The sequence below is a fragment of the Protopterus annectens genome, chromosome 5.part1 (assembly GCF_019279795.1).
Source record: "Protopterus annectens isolate FY-2018-M chromosome 5.part1, PAN1.0, whole genome shotgun sequence".
NCBI classification, from domain to species: Eukaryota; Metazoa; Chordata; order Ceratodontiformes; family Protopteridae; genus Protopterus; species Protopterus annectens.
This window is the reverse complement of record NC_056736.1, coordinates 551,882,819-551,896,629: the sequence shown is the minus strand read 5'-3', so window position 1 is coordinate 551,896,629 and position 13,811 is coordinate 551,882,819.

Genomic DNA, 13,811 nt, shown 5'->3' with positions numbered 1-13,811 from the left:
CCGGGGTACAACTATGATCTCCATCCACTCATCCAGATTCCTATGGAAGAGAGTCAATGAGGGACTCTGCCTAACCTGTACTGTGAGTTCATTACAGAGTGAAGGGAGCCTCTGGGTTATGAATATGTCCCTCCAGCATGTCCTATCTATGTCAGTGCTAAGGTTCAGGTCTCCTGAGCATGTGGCTGTATGGGAGTTTGATTTCCTGAGGTGCAGCATGTCCATTACTTCTGAGTTGTACATGGCTGTATATGGCAGGCACAGATTGCCTCTGAACAGGCAGTATGCCACTGAGTCCAGCTGGACTTTCTTTAATGGGGCAGCATATGGCATCTGTTTGAGCCCTTTGATCCTCCTGATGAGGTACTGTTGGGGTTTTTCCAGTTGCTGTAGGTGTCTGGTTAGGTACATCCCAAAAGGGGCATTGCACTCAATTATAGGCCTGATGATGGATGAGTAAAGAGGCACGATGACCTCCCCTGCTGTACATGTGAATCCCTTCATGATTAGCTGGGCTATATAACATGTCTTTCAATCCACTTTGGCCACGTGGTTGTCAAATGACAGATTGCTATCAAGTTTGTTCCCCAGGTCCCCAATTACTTCTTCTGCACTTAATGGCTTAACACCTATGTGGTACTTTGCCACCAATGTGGAGGTGTGGGTATCTTTGATGAATATTGATAGTCCCCCTCCTTTTGTTGTTTGGTCCAAGTGTTGGGGCCGACAAGAATGGTAACAGGTATAACGTGGTAGTGCTGGTGTGCTCCTGGGAAACCTGAAACAGGTGTCTGTTACTGCACAGATATCGATGTCCATACTGCTAAGTAGAGTTTTGAGTGTGTGTATCTTGAGGTTTAGACTTCTGGTGTTGAGTAGCATTACTCGTACTTCCTCATCCTTTGTGTTACGTATGGATGTGGGTTTGCCTTATGAGCCTTGCCTAATAAAGGCACTAGGGGTGTAGCAAGAGCCTTTGCCAAAATCCAAAAGCCCAGGGGTGAGAGGTGCAAGCTGTCCCTAGCAAAGCATTGTGGCTTGTACAGCATATCATCCCAAGCTGACAGGCATTGGATCACCTGTGAATGACACCAGTACGTCAGTCAATTGTTGAAAGTGATCATCTTTCCTTGATATTGTGGCATCATTCTTGGTGAGGGTAAGATGCTACTCAAGGTCAGGGTCATACTGTCTTGGGCTACATGCTCCCAGAGCTCCTTTCTGTCTCCTGGCATGTAGTCCAGGGAGGTATGTGCCAGGTCATTCAAACCAGCATGGACAATGAGTGAGTCATATTTGTACTTGCCTTGGAGTTACTTGAGTGCTTGTGTTATGTGGCAGGTCGTAGTGCTCATCAGGCTGCACACTGTGACCCTCTCCTCGTTCAGCCTGGTGAACAAGACGTCAGTGTGCCTGATGATAGAGGCACCTATTACAAATGTATGAGGTGTGTTGTGTACTGTTAAGGGCTGTGAGTGTTCAGCACATTGGCTTTGTGAGCTATGTGTTGCACGTGTTTGGTTTTGGGGTAGCGGTTGCTTGGGTATCTGCTTTGGAGGTCTCTGCTACTTAGGCAGATCTTTATTCTGAGCCTCCAAGCATGTTTTTGTGTGATTATGTGTTTGTTTTGCTGTCGCGGTAGGTCTACGTGAGACTGGAATTGTAGTGAGTGTGGTTTCCTCCTCCACTTGACTGGTTATGGCAGTATTGAGTAGAGACAGCCTGGCCTCCAGTTCGGTATATGGTTGCATCACTCACATGTGTTCGAATTTGTTGTTAGGAGGAGGGGGTTGTCTGTGTACATGCAGCTGTTATAACATTGCCTCTGGATTACCACACTCACAAGCTGGACTGGAGGGGAGATTGACAACTGACCTTTGGACATGCTAGAATACTATTGTGAATTCCATAATAATTGAAACAAGGTCCAGTGGTGAGTGAGGGTGTACTGATATTAATTTCTACTGCTGACTGATATAATAGCTTCAGTGAGCAAGTGCCAGGTAACTTAAGTGCAATGTGTTACAATGAAGTAAATGCAAAAACGACAAGCAGTCGATTGCTGTCAAGTGTAACAAGGAAATACGTACAGTAAGAAATGCAGATATCAGTAGTGATTCACAGAAGAGCTGTGAAGCTGTGTATTATGTGGCAGTAGCGTAGCAGTGAAATAACAAGCTAACAAATAACAAGCATATAAACAAAGCTAGATGCAGGAGGCTTGGATGTAGTGTATGCTACAGCAAACAAGGTGTACCAATGTCAGTAAGATATAGTTCAAATATGCAGGCACTATAAACCTGAAACCAGGAGTTCCCAGCTATGAATGGCAGAGTACAGCCTATTCTCACACAGGAGTGCAGACCACAAACCTTGTTAATGTGAAATAACTGGCCTGAAGGCCAACTGCTTATACCAGAACGAATACACTTGGACAATGGGCTCTCAATCAGCAGTTCCCAACTTAGAAGGATGAGAGCTACGTGTCCTGCCACCACAGTGCTTGCCACAAACCTCCCTAATGTAAAACAACTGGTCTGAAGGCCAAGTGCTTAATCCAAATGACCTAGAATGATAGCTACACTTTAATCAAGTTACAACCAAGCAGTAATAAGTACAATTTAATACTTCCTGTATAGAATGTGTACCATATATTGCTGACATACTCTGCTGATAACATTTTTGTGTACCTTTCCAGGGAGATATGGCTCCAAAAAGGAATCCTGCCTACTCTGCTGCAGAGGATGACGTGATCCACCAGAGCCTGGTGCGTGACTATGACATCCTGTTTTCACGCACCACCCAGAATCAGCAGGAGAGGTCTGCACTGTGGCAAAACCTTGTCAGCAGGATAAATGATGTTGGCATGCATGATAGGACATATGAGCAGGTGAGACATCACTGCAGTGATTTGATTAGAAATGTCCGCCAGCGTGCTGCAGATATCCGCAGGCAACATGTTGCCACAGGTGGGGGGGGGTGGCCACACATCCCCCCCTCACCAGACAGGAGGGGCTACTGCTAAGTGTTGTGGATCCAGCCCCAGAACAACAACAGCATCAGACGTGCATCATGATGAAGGTTGGATCCACACAGCAGCAAGACACCGAGCGTGCAGGTAAGATGCCATATGTACATATGACTGTTCTGTACACTGTTACTTCATGCATGCATAAGGTGTGCATGTGGTATGTATCTGTCATCATGATATGTAATTGTGCATGTGTGATACTGACATTACGAGCAGCTGATGTGTATAAGGGAACTGGTGTACTACTGTACTGTATCATATGCAAAACAAATGGCACACTTGTGCCCACTGACATTACTTCCTTCATATTTCCAGGTCCCTCCCATCTAGCAACGAGGCAGGCCATACATGCTGGTGAGTGTGTTTATCATTACCTGAAAAACAATTTATAATACTAGTAAGAGTAGTGTAACTCTGTAGTATACATGCTGGTGACTGTGTTTAATAATACCTGCAATACCCAAGTTAATACTAGTAAGAGTAGTGTAACTCAGTACTGATGTGTGTGTGTACTGTGGGGTGTGCATGTGTGCAAGTGTGCCTGTGCCCATGTGTGCATGTGTGTGTGTGTCCATGAGTGCATGTGTCCATGTCTGAATGTGTGCATTAGTATTGAAGTGCATCACCGTAACATATGTGTTGAGACTGTAATCTGTGTTCCCTGTTTTCCTCCCATAGGTTCTGATGCTGCTCTGGTGACCTGCAGCAGGGAACCTGAATCTTGTGCCCCAGGTACTGATGATGATGAAATGTCTAGAATGGTGCAGGAAGGTGTGCCTGGGTCTGCCATTGGTCAGCCAATCGACAGTACACAGCTGTCAACCCCTTCAATGCGCACAGTCATCCTGCCGTTACATCCTTTGTCACCATTGTCCCTAGGTGATGGACAGTATGCATTGGGCATAGATCAGGGTAATGTGGTACCTGTGGTACATGCATCCCCACAAAGCAGCCATGAGCAGGGTCCTCCAGTGGTACCATGCAGACATTCGCCCCTGGGTTCTCGTGGGGGCATCCGTGGCCATACTGCCTCTGGCCGACGTGCCCAAGGAGGTATGTCAACCTCCGATATGTTTCGGACTGTTATGCAGGCACAGGCGCATATGGAAAGGTACACCAGACAGGGTCTGAGGGAGCTGAGAGCATGTCGCACAGCCATGACAGACGGCATGTGTGACATTGCGAATGCTATTCGTAATTTCACAGATGTCATTGACAGACATTGTGGGGACATACAACAGCTGCTCCACAACCAGATGTCCATGGGCCAGGGTGATGGTGTGCGTTTGTGACATCGAAGTGGCCGTATGCCAGCAACAGCACCAGCTGGCAGTGGCCGCAGATGACAACAGGCCCACTCACGCACCTCAAGTGCCTGCAGCAGCCCCAGCAATGCTGGGTCAGTGCTGACATTGGGACACCCCAGGAGACCACGTGCACATGGCTCTGGATAGTCCCAACAGGGAACTGTGTCCAGTCAACACACACCTGCTTCCGATGACAGTACCCAGTCTGGGTTAGTACCGGATATGGTCCGTAGCACCCCTGCCAGGCACAGGTACCGTGTCCATGCCCACAGACACTGATCTGGATGACCTGACAGGTGCATTCTGTGGCTGTCCACAAAACCCTGTACATGGCAGCCATTATGTGGGACTGTGTGCATGCTTACACACATGCAGAAATCTAACACCTAGGGCAAACACATACACACACACACTGCACCAACACTGGTCCACCCTGTACTGCTGCCCCTCACAAACACACATACACACACATGTCAATTGGTGGTACCAGTGGTTGGCTTGGGCATACATAACCCACACGCTGTGCATATGATGACACTGTGCCACCTCCTGCATACTACAACATCAGTGCAGGAAAAGGTAAACACGTTGCTGATGCACAGGGTGACCACATAGATGTGTATAAGTAGTAAAATGTTGGTAACTGTTCACTGTTCCACTATGATTGTGTGTATATCCCAGCATTCCTGCTGCAGTACCTGTATGAATGTCCTGAATTGTTATCTGCACCCATACTACTTACCAAAGTGTACCAGCTGCACACCATCACATGCTACCATTGACTATGGGAATGTGCATCATGTGCTGTATTGTAGATTCAGCTATATGTATCTGTTCTGTCAAACATGCATTTACACACACCCTGCTACCCCCACACATACACACGCTCACCTGCCATTTCCATTATTTATTACCCTACATGAATACCTGTCGGCACATGACTGGTACACATTTGAAAGGTGCACTATTTGGATTACTACCGATTTCCTCTTCTCTACCTGTACTCACAGGGTGCAGGCAACCGCATTAGTTTAGAAGTGTAATGTGCATCAGGTACTGTGGTACCCTGATTGCCACATCATACATGTTTTCCATACGGAAATGCACACACAGAAACATCCCACATCCACACACTTGCCACATTCAGGTTTCAAAACACTATCTAGGTGTGTCCTGGTACATGTGCGTGTTACAGTAGCATGTAGCACTATACTGAGTACTGGCAGTTGTCTGTTGTCATGTTGTTTGTATAGGGTGCTGTCAACATCACTGTTAAGGGAAATGTTCACCCTGTAGTGTATAGCCCCATTTGGCAAAAGCCACATCCCACCCCCAGCATTGTGCACACACACCAACCCCACTCACACTAAAACACATACTTTACATTTGCAAGATTCAAACCCTTACCCAACTGTGTTATGACACTAGAGACAGACACATTAGCAGAGTGCCCTATTTGCATTAGTGAGAGAAGCCTTTTCTAATGCTGTATTTAGAGGGTGCTGACATCATCTGTGTTTAGAAAGAGGGATGTGCACCCTGTAGTGTGTTCTCCCAGTTTCCAAAAGGCACGTTTCCCTCACAGCATCATGCACACACACAAACCCCACGCACACTAACTCACATACATTCCCTTTGCAGGATTCAAACTCCTATCTAACTATGTTATAACACTAGAAAAAGATGCATTAGCAGAGCGCGCTATACGAATTACTGGGGAGCTTTAATTCAGGTAATATAGTTATAGAGTGCTGACATCATCAGTGTTTCAAAAGGGGAATCTGCATCCTGTAGTGTACTGTCACGGTTGCTAATAGGGGCATGTCCCACACACACATAGATGTGTTTGAGGTTTGCATATGTGGGGGATCCAGTACCCCAGTGTGATTAGTATATGGTTTGAGTGCAACAATGAGGGATATACTTCAGGTGGTGAGGATTTTGTACTCATGTTTGTGATGATCAGGTCTAGTATATTTTCCCCTCTTGTGGGAATGTTGACTACTTGTTCCATAGCTAAAGAGTTTCTGAACTATGGGAACCCTAGAGCTTGGGTATTGTGGCTTGCGTAATGTTCACAGTCTATGTTTGGGTAGTTGAAGTCACCCAGTATGATGGTGCTTGCAGAGAAATCTATACTCTCCTGTGTCGTCATGAAGGCTGTGTGGGATTCCTGAGTTTGGGAGGGTGATGTAAGAGCTCCTATGTGTCACTGTCCATGTGGTCCAGGGAGGTAAGTCTCAGGTTGTTCACTACAGCATGGACAATGACTGCCTCATACGTGTACTTGCTGTGGAGTGACCTGAGTGCTTGTGTTATGTGGCACATTCTATCACCCGACAAGTAGCTAAATGTGACCCTCACCTTGCTCAGTCTGGAGGGTGGGACGGCAGTGTGTCTGACTATGGCATCACCTATTATAGGTGTGTCACACATTGTGTTTGACCTTATGGGCTGTGCCTGTTAAGAACACTGACTTTGTGAGGTCTGTGTTGCTGCAGATATGTGTTCATGTGGGATGCAGCGTGTCTGGCCATGTCATTTCTGTCCGTGGTATAGTAAGTATCACCTTTGGTGACATAGGTATTCATATGTCAGCTGGTGAGCATTTGCAGTGTTACCTACTGAAAGTGGTACAGCTTGTTTGTTGTACAATGGACTACATGCAGCCCTGCTTACAGTAGCTATGTTTGCATGCATGTTTCCTTGCAGTTACCCTGGACTACTGATCCTACCTGCCATGCAGATTTACACAGCTTCTGTGGACTCCTAGTGACATCTGCATAGCTTACTATATGTATGTTCATGTCTCACTTGACAGAATGTCACTGTTTCTCCTGTGAACATGTATGTTGCCTGTGACACTTTGCATATGACTTGCCTGGCATCTGTCCACGTGAGCAGTCATATATGCCACTGCAGGACTGTAAACCTGATGATGCACACACTCGAAACATTCCTCAGCATAGAGAACATCGCTATCTGTGCAGCAACAGATACCAGATTCAGGGCTACCAACAGCACTCCAGCACTACCAAGTTATACCTCATACCATGCTTTTCAGGCCCGAAACTTGCAGAAAACCACAAAAGGAGGGGGTGTAGTGATATTCATCCAAGATACTCACACCTCCAGATTGGTGTCAAAGCACCAAACATCAGAGACTATCCATATGCAAGTAACAATGGGTGAAACTGCCTTCCGGGTTATAGCCTGCTACACACCACCCTCACAAACACAAGAACCACACTTGGCCTTCCTGAAAACAATTGTAAATATGTAGGTCTGTCCATACACCATTGTATTGGGTGGGTTAAACTACCCAAACATAGATTGGGAGCATGACTGTAGCTCCAACACCCTAGCCCACAGATTACTAGAATTTATATACCAATATGCTATGGAACAACTTGTTACCACTCACACAAGAGGGGTAAACATACTGAACCTGATCATCACCAACATGGGGACTCTATGCTCCAGACCAGACGTGTATCCCTCACTGGTAAGATCAGACCATAAACTAATCTCACTGGATAATAACATCCCAAGGCCACCCCCTGCACAGATGAATACAGTCAACAACTCATGTAAAGCATGTTCACACTCCTCATAAATGATGTGGAAACCTTCAAAGCCCCCAGGCCTGTTGAAAATATGGACCAGACTGCAGATACCTGTATGAAGGCATTCTATGGGCACGTTCAGGAATGCATGGATCATGCAATCCCAAATAAAAGCAAGACCCAATCCTACAAAGGCAGACGTCCTGTGTGGTGGACACCAGCCATAAACAAACTATACAATAGAAGGATGAAGCTACTAAATGATACAACACACTCCCAAAATGTGAAGACATCACTGATGAGAATTTGAAGACAACTACAGGCACTCATAACATTGTCTAAGGCCATCTTTGAGAGAAGATTCCACAAGACACTGAGGATAATCACAAGGCTTTCTGTAGTTATGTTAGGAACCTGGGTGGTAATTCCCAGATATGCTCAGAGGTAGTCCAAGATGTCACAAGAAATACCAAACACACAGACAATGCCAACATCCTAGTGGACAGGTTCACTGCTACCTTCTCCCCCCTCCATCTCAGATGCTCAGGTAAGAGCTGCCCTCTCCCAAGCAATAAACACGGCAGCAATGGGAACAGACAGTGTCCCAGGCTGTGTCCTACATGAACTCCAAGAAGAGCTACACCCAGACATAACACTACTGTTCACTCCCAGCCATACTACACGATATGTGGCCAAAGAGTGGCGTACAGCAACAGTGGTCCCTCTACATTTAGGTGGTGCCTGAACGGATCCTGGACACTATCGCCCCATAAGTCTGGATAGCTTGGTCTGCAAAGCTATGGCAAGGATCATCATGCACATCATAAATATAGATATTGAAGACCTACAGACACTTCATCATACACAGTTTGGCTTTGTTAATGGCAGATCCTGCCTCACAAACCTGTTTGATTTCTTTGAAACAGTCACCAAGGCCACTGTCAAAGGGAAGGTGGACTACACAGCCTACCTGGACCTTGCATAACCCTTTGATACAATACCCCACTTGTGCATTCTAGGGAAGCTCACCAGTGTACATATTAACCCCTATGTCACTACAGATATTGCACAGTGGCTGAAGGGCACAACAGACATGGTTAGAATTGCTGGAGCCATGTCAGCCTCAGAACCAGTTACAATTGGTGTCCCACAAGGCTCAGCCCTGGGATCTGTCTTGTTCAGTATATACTTAGCAGAGGTACAGGCCAACATGGAAGGACTGTGGCTGAGCAAGTCACAGATGAATGCACACTGGACGCCATAATCAACTCTCCAGCCAACACACACATCCTCAAAAAGGGCCTCTTAGAATCAGATGACCTGTTCCACAGCCATGGCCTCAAGCTGAATGCCAAAAGGTGTATAGTCATCCCCTTTGGCAAAACCGAAGTGACCACAAAGTACCACATATGTGTTAAGCCATTAAGTACAGATGAACGAATTATGGACCTTGGGGTACACAGGTTGATAGCATTCTCTCATTTGACAACCACATGGTCAAAGTGGCTGGGAAAAAATTTTATATAGGCCACCTCATCATGAAGGGAGTCACATGTAGATCAGGGGAGGACATTGTGCCTCTTTACTCATCCCGCATCATGCCCGTAATCGACTACAATGCCCCTGTCAGCATGCACCTTACCAGACACCTGCAGCAACTGGAAAGACCACAAAAGTACCTCAACAGGAGGATCAAAGGGCTGAAACAGATGCCACATACTGACTGGTTAAAGGAACAGCAGCTCTACTCAGTGGCATACTGCCTCTTCATAGGCAATCTGTGCCTGACATATAAAGCCATGTCAAACCCTGACTTAATGGTCATGCTGCACCTCAGAATATCCAGATCCCATCAAGCTACACACTGGAAAGAGTTGAACCTCAGGTGTGATATACATAGGACATGCTGGAGGGACACATTCATAACTCAGAGGCTCCCTTCACTCTGGAATATTATCCCAATAGAGGTTAGGCAGAGTCACCCAGTGACTGTCTTCAAGAGGAATATTAATGACTGGATAGGACATTGTAGGTTTACCATGGGTATCACTAATGTGTCACTGTTAGACAGAGGCACAGAATACTAACCTTGGAAAAGGGCATAGCAAGATAGATTTACAATGCATGGTGAAAGCCACACACATTCTGGCTAGGTTTATAAATGACGTAGGGCAGATAGCCTAGTATGAACCTATGAACCTATGCATCTTGTTCACCATTGGCCCTATGTGCTGTTAATCACCAATGCAATCTCAATACTATGGTAGCATGTGCAAAGGTCAGTTGTCAGTCACCTCCATGGTACAGTTGTGGAATATGTGAGTCATGTAGTAATGTCACAGCTGCCACATGTACACAGTCAACCCTATCCCCTACCCATGGATGTACAACACATGTATGAGATGGAAACACATAGCCAAACTGTGGACTAAGCACTTTGACCCAGTACTGGCATAACCTGTCAGGTGGCATGAAATACTACAGTGACCGCAATACCAGTCTGATGTAGACCTACACTGACAGCAACACAAGCACGGGAACACACCAGGCCATTCATGGAGCCTGAGAATGGCATCCTGCCTAAGTGCAGACACCTCTGCAGCTGGCACACAGGCATACGTTAGGCCTGAACACAGCACGCATTACACATAGCACACAAATCCTGTGTGCCAAACAAGCACAGTCTGTACAGCTATACAACACTATACAACACTACTGCTGCAGTTGTGTTAGGTACTTTTATTGTCTGGTGCAGTGAGGTCATACTCACTAGGCTGGACAAGGTGAAGGTCACAGTGATATGCCCAGGTGAGAACTGCTCTCACTAAGGCAAAAAACACAGCATCCATGGGACCGGATGGTGTCCCCGGCTGTGTGCTTCATGAACTCAACGAGGAATTAAACCCACAATTAGGACAGCTGTTTAATCTTAGCCTCACCTCAGGATACGTACCCAAGGAGTGGTGCACGGCGACTGCGGTCCCACTTCATAAGGGCGGTGCCTCCACCGACCCTGGAAATTACCGCCCCATTAGCCTGACAAGCCTTATCTGCAAAGTCATGGAGAGGATCATAATGGAACTCATAAATAAAGACATAGGGAACTTGCAGACTTTGAATCCAACCCAGTTTGGCTTTGTCAAAGGCAGATCCTGCCTCTTAAACTTGGTTGACTTTTTCGAGACAGTCACCATGGCCATTGATGAGGGAAAGGCAGTCCATACAGCCTACCTCGACCTGGCAAAGGCCTTCAACACAATACCCCACTCAGGTATCATCGAAAAATTCATCAGCTTGAATGTAAACCCATACAACACAAGATGGGTTGCAAACTGGCTAAGTGACAGAACCCACAGGGTCAGAGTTGCTGGAGCCATGTCAGACTCAAAGCCTGTCACTAGTGGTGTCCCACAGGGCTCAGTCCTGGGTCCACTCTTGTTCGGCATCTACTTTTATGAAGTACAAGCAAACACAGGAGGGTTATGGCTGACAAAGTTTACAGATGACTGCAAACTGGGCGCCATAGTCGAAAACACATCTGACACAGATATCCTTCAGAAGGGCCTCACAGAAATGGATAACTGGTGCCAGAGCCATGGCCTAAAGTTAAATGCCAAGAAATGCATAGTCATACCTTTCAGGAAAAACAAGGTTACCCCTAGCTACCATATAGGTGGCAATCCACTGAGCACAGAAGAAGTCATCAGGGATCTGGGGACCCAGGTTGACAGTAGCCTTTCGTTTGACACTCATGTTGCTAAAGTAGTTAGGAAAACCTTCTATATTGCCCACCTGATCATGAAGGGATTCACATCTAGATCAAGGGAGGTCATCGTCCCCCTGTACTCATCACTCATTAGACCTATGATTGAGTACAATGCCCCATTCGGAATGTATCTGACCCGACACCTGCTGCAGCTTGAAAGGCCCCAAAAGTTCCTCACGAAAAGGATAAAGGGTCTCAAAAATATGTCTTATGCTGCCCGACTGAAAGAACTCCAGCTCTATTCAGTCTCATACCGCCTGCTCAGAGGTGACCTGTGCCTGACATATAAGGCCATGTCAAACCCAGATTTGATGAATATGCTTCACCTCAAAAAATCTAGATCCCTCAGAACCACAAGGGCGGGAGACTTAAACCTCGACACGGTTATAAATAGAACGTGCTGGAGGGACAGATTAATCACCCAGAAACTTCCTATGCTGTGGAACAAAATCCCGGTACATGTGAGGCAGAGCACCTCGATGGCCTTGTTCAAGAGAAATCTTGACCAATGGATGGGAGATCGCAGATATACCCCAGGGATTACTTCACTGTCACTGCTTGACAGAGGCACAGCAAAATAATAGGCATAGTTTTTATTCAAACTAAATGGGTGGCGAAAGCCACATAACTATGGGCTAGGCTTATAAATGCCCTTGGGCAGATAGCCTAGTATGAACCTATGAACCTATGAACCTATATGCTCATGGGGCACTATGGTCCACCACATAACATAAGCATACAGATCAGTCAGATGCATGGACACACATGACTCCATCATTGTCCATGCCACTACAGCTGATGTGTGATGTCCCTCACTGGAATACATGATAGGGAACATGGAAGGGCTCACTGAGCAAGTGGCACAGGCTGGTAGAACCCTGAACTTGGTTGGCATCATACCCTCACCAGGAATGCTGACATATTACTGAATACTAATGAATTACTGTAGCTACAACACCCTAGCTGAAAGGTTCTTAGCATGCAGTCACTGCATTGCTATGGAACAAATTCTTACCACTCCCACAACAGGTGGAAACATGCAGCACCTCTTCATCAACAACATGTAGACTATATGCCCCAGACCAGGTGTGTATCCCTCAGTACTAGGTTGATAGCATCTACATCTCACACTGTATATACACATCCCACATGCAGCACCTGCACAGAAGTCCACAGTCATAATGTTACCCAGTGCAAATACCATGTATTCACATGTGGCAGGCATCACACATGGTAACTATTGAAGGTCACAGGTACATATGTGTATTTGGCACACACATACATCATGTGTGCATTGCCATAACTGGTTTAATCAATGTCATGCATTATTGTGGGAAACAACCCGCACACATGGGCATTCTGTGTGAGCAAAACACACGTGACATGTCTGGCATCAGAAGCCATAAATAATTGTGATATTGTTTAGAAAGGGGTATGCGCATCCTGTAGTGTATTTTCCCAGTTGCCAAAAGGAAGGTTCTTTTCATACACACTAACCCCCCTTCACACACATTTGCCACTTGCTGGATTCAAACCCCTACCTAACTATGTTATAGCACTAGAGACGGATGCATTAGCAGAGCATGCTATCCAGATTACTAGTGGATGTCTTTTCTCCTGATATACTTATAGGGTGCTGACATCATCAGTGTTTAGAAAGGGGAATGAGCAGCCTGTGGTGTGTTTTCCCAGTTGCTACAAGGAACATTTCCCTCACACAGACTTGCATACAGACCAACCACAATCACCCACACACACACTCTGGATAAGCTGTCATTCCCTAGGGCAAACAGCCTAGTGTTGACCTCTACACCCATATGTTTAACTGTCAGATGCACATTATTTGGTGCTGATAGCAGTGTTTGCAGGTCTTTATTGCCATAACATTTCCTGTTTGTATGAACAACTTGTGTATCTGTGGACGATGTTTGCATATGGGGGAAATCCACTATATCATGTATGTCTCTGTAGTCATTTAAGTGTGAGCACTGGTCAGATTGCTATAATGTTGTTGGTTACTGGAATAACACTACATATACCAGATATATGTGGCAGACTGCTAAACTGATATGTGGACTAAGTGTGTGAGCATGCCCAGTTCAGCCTTCCCATGGCATGTTGTGTGAAAGATGTCTCATTTA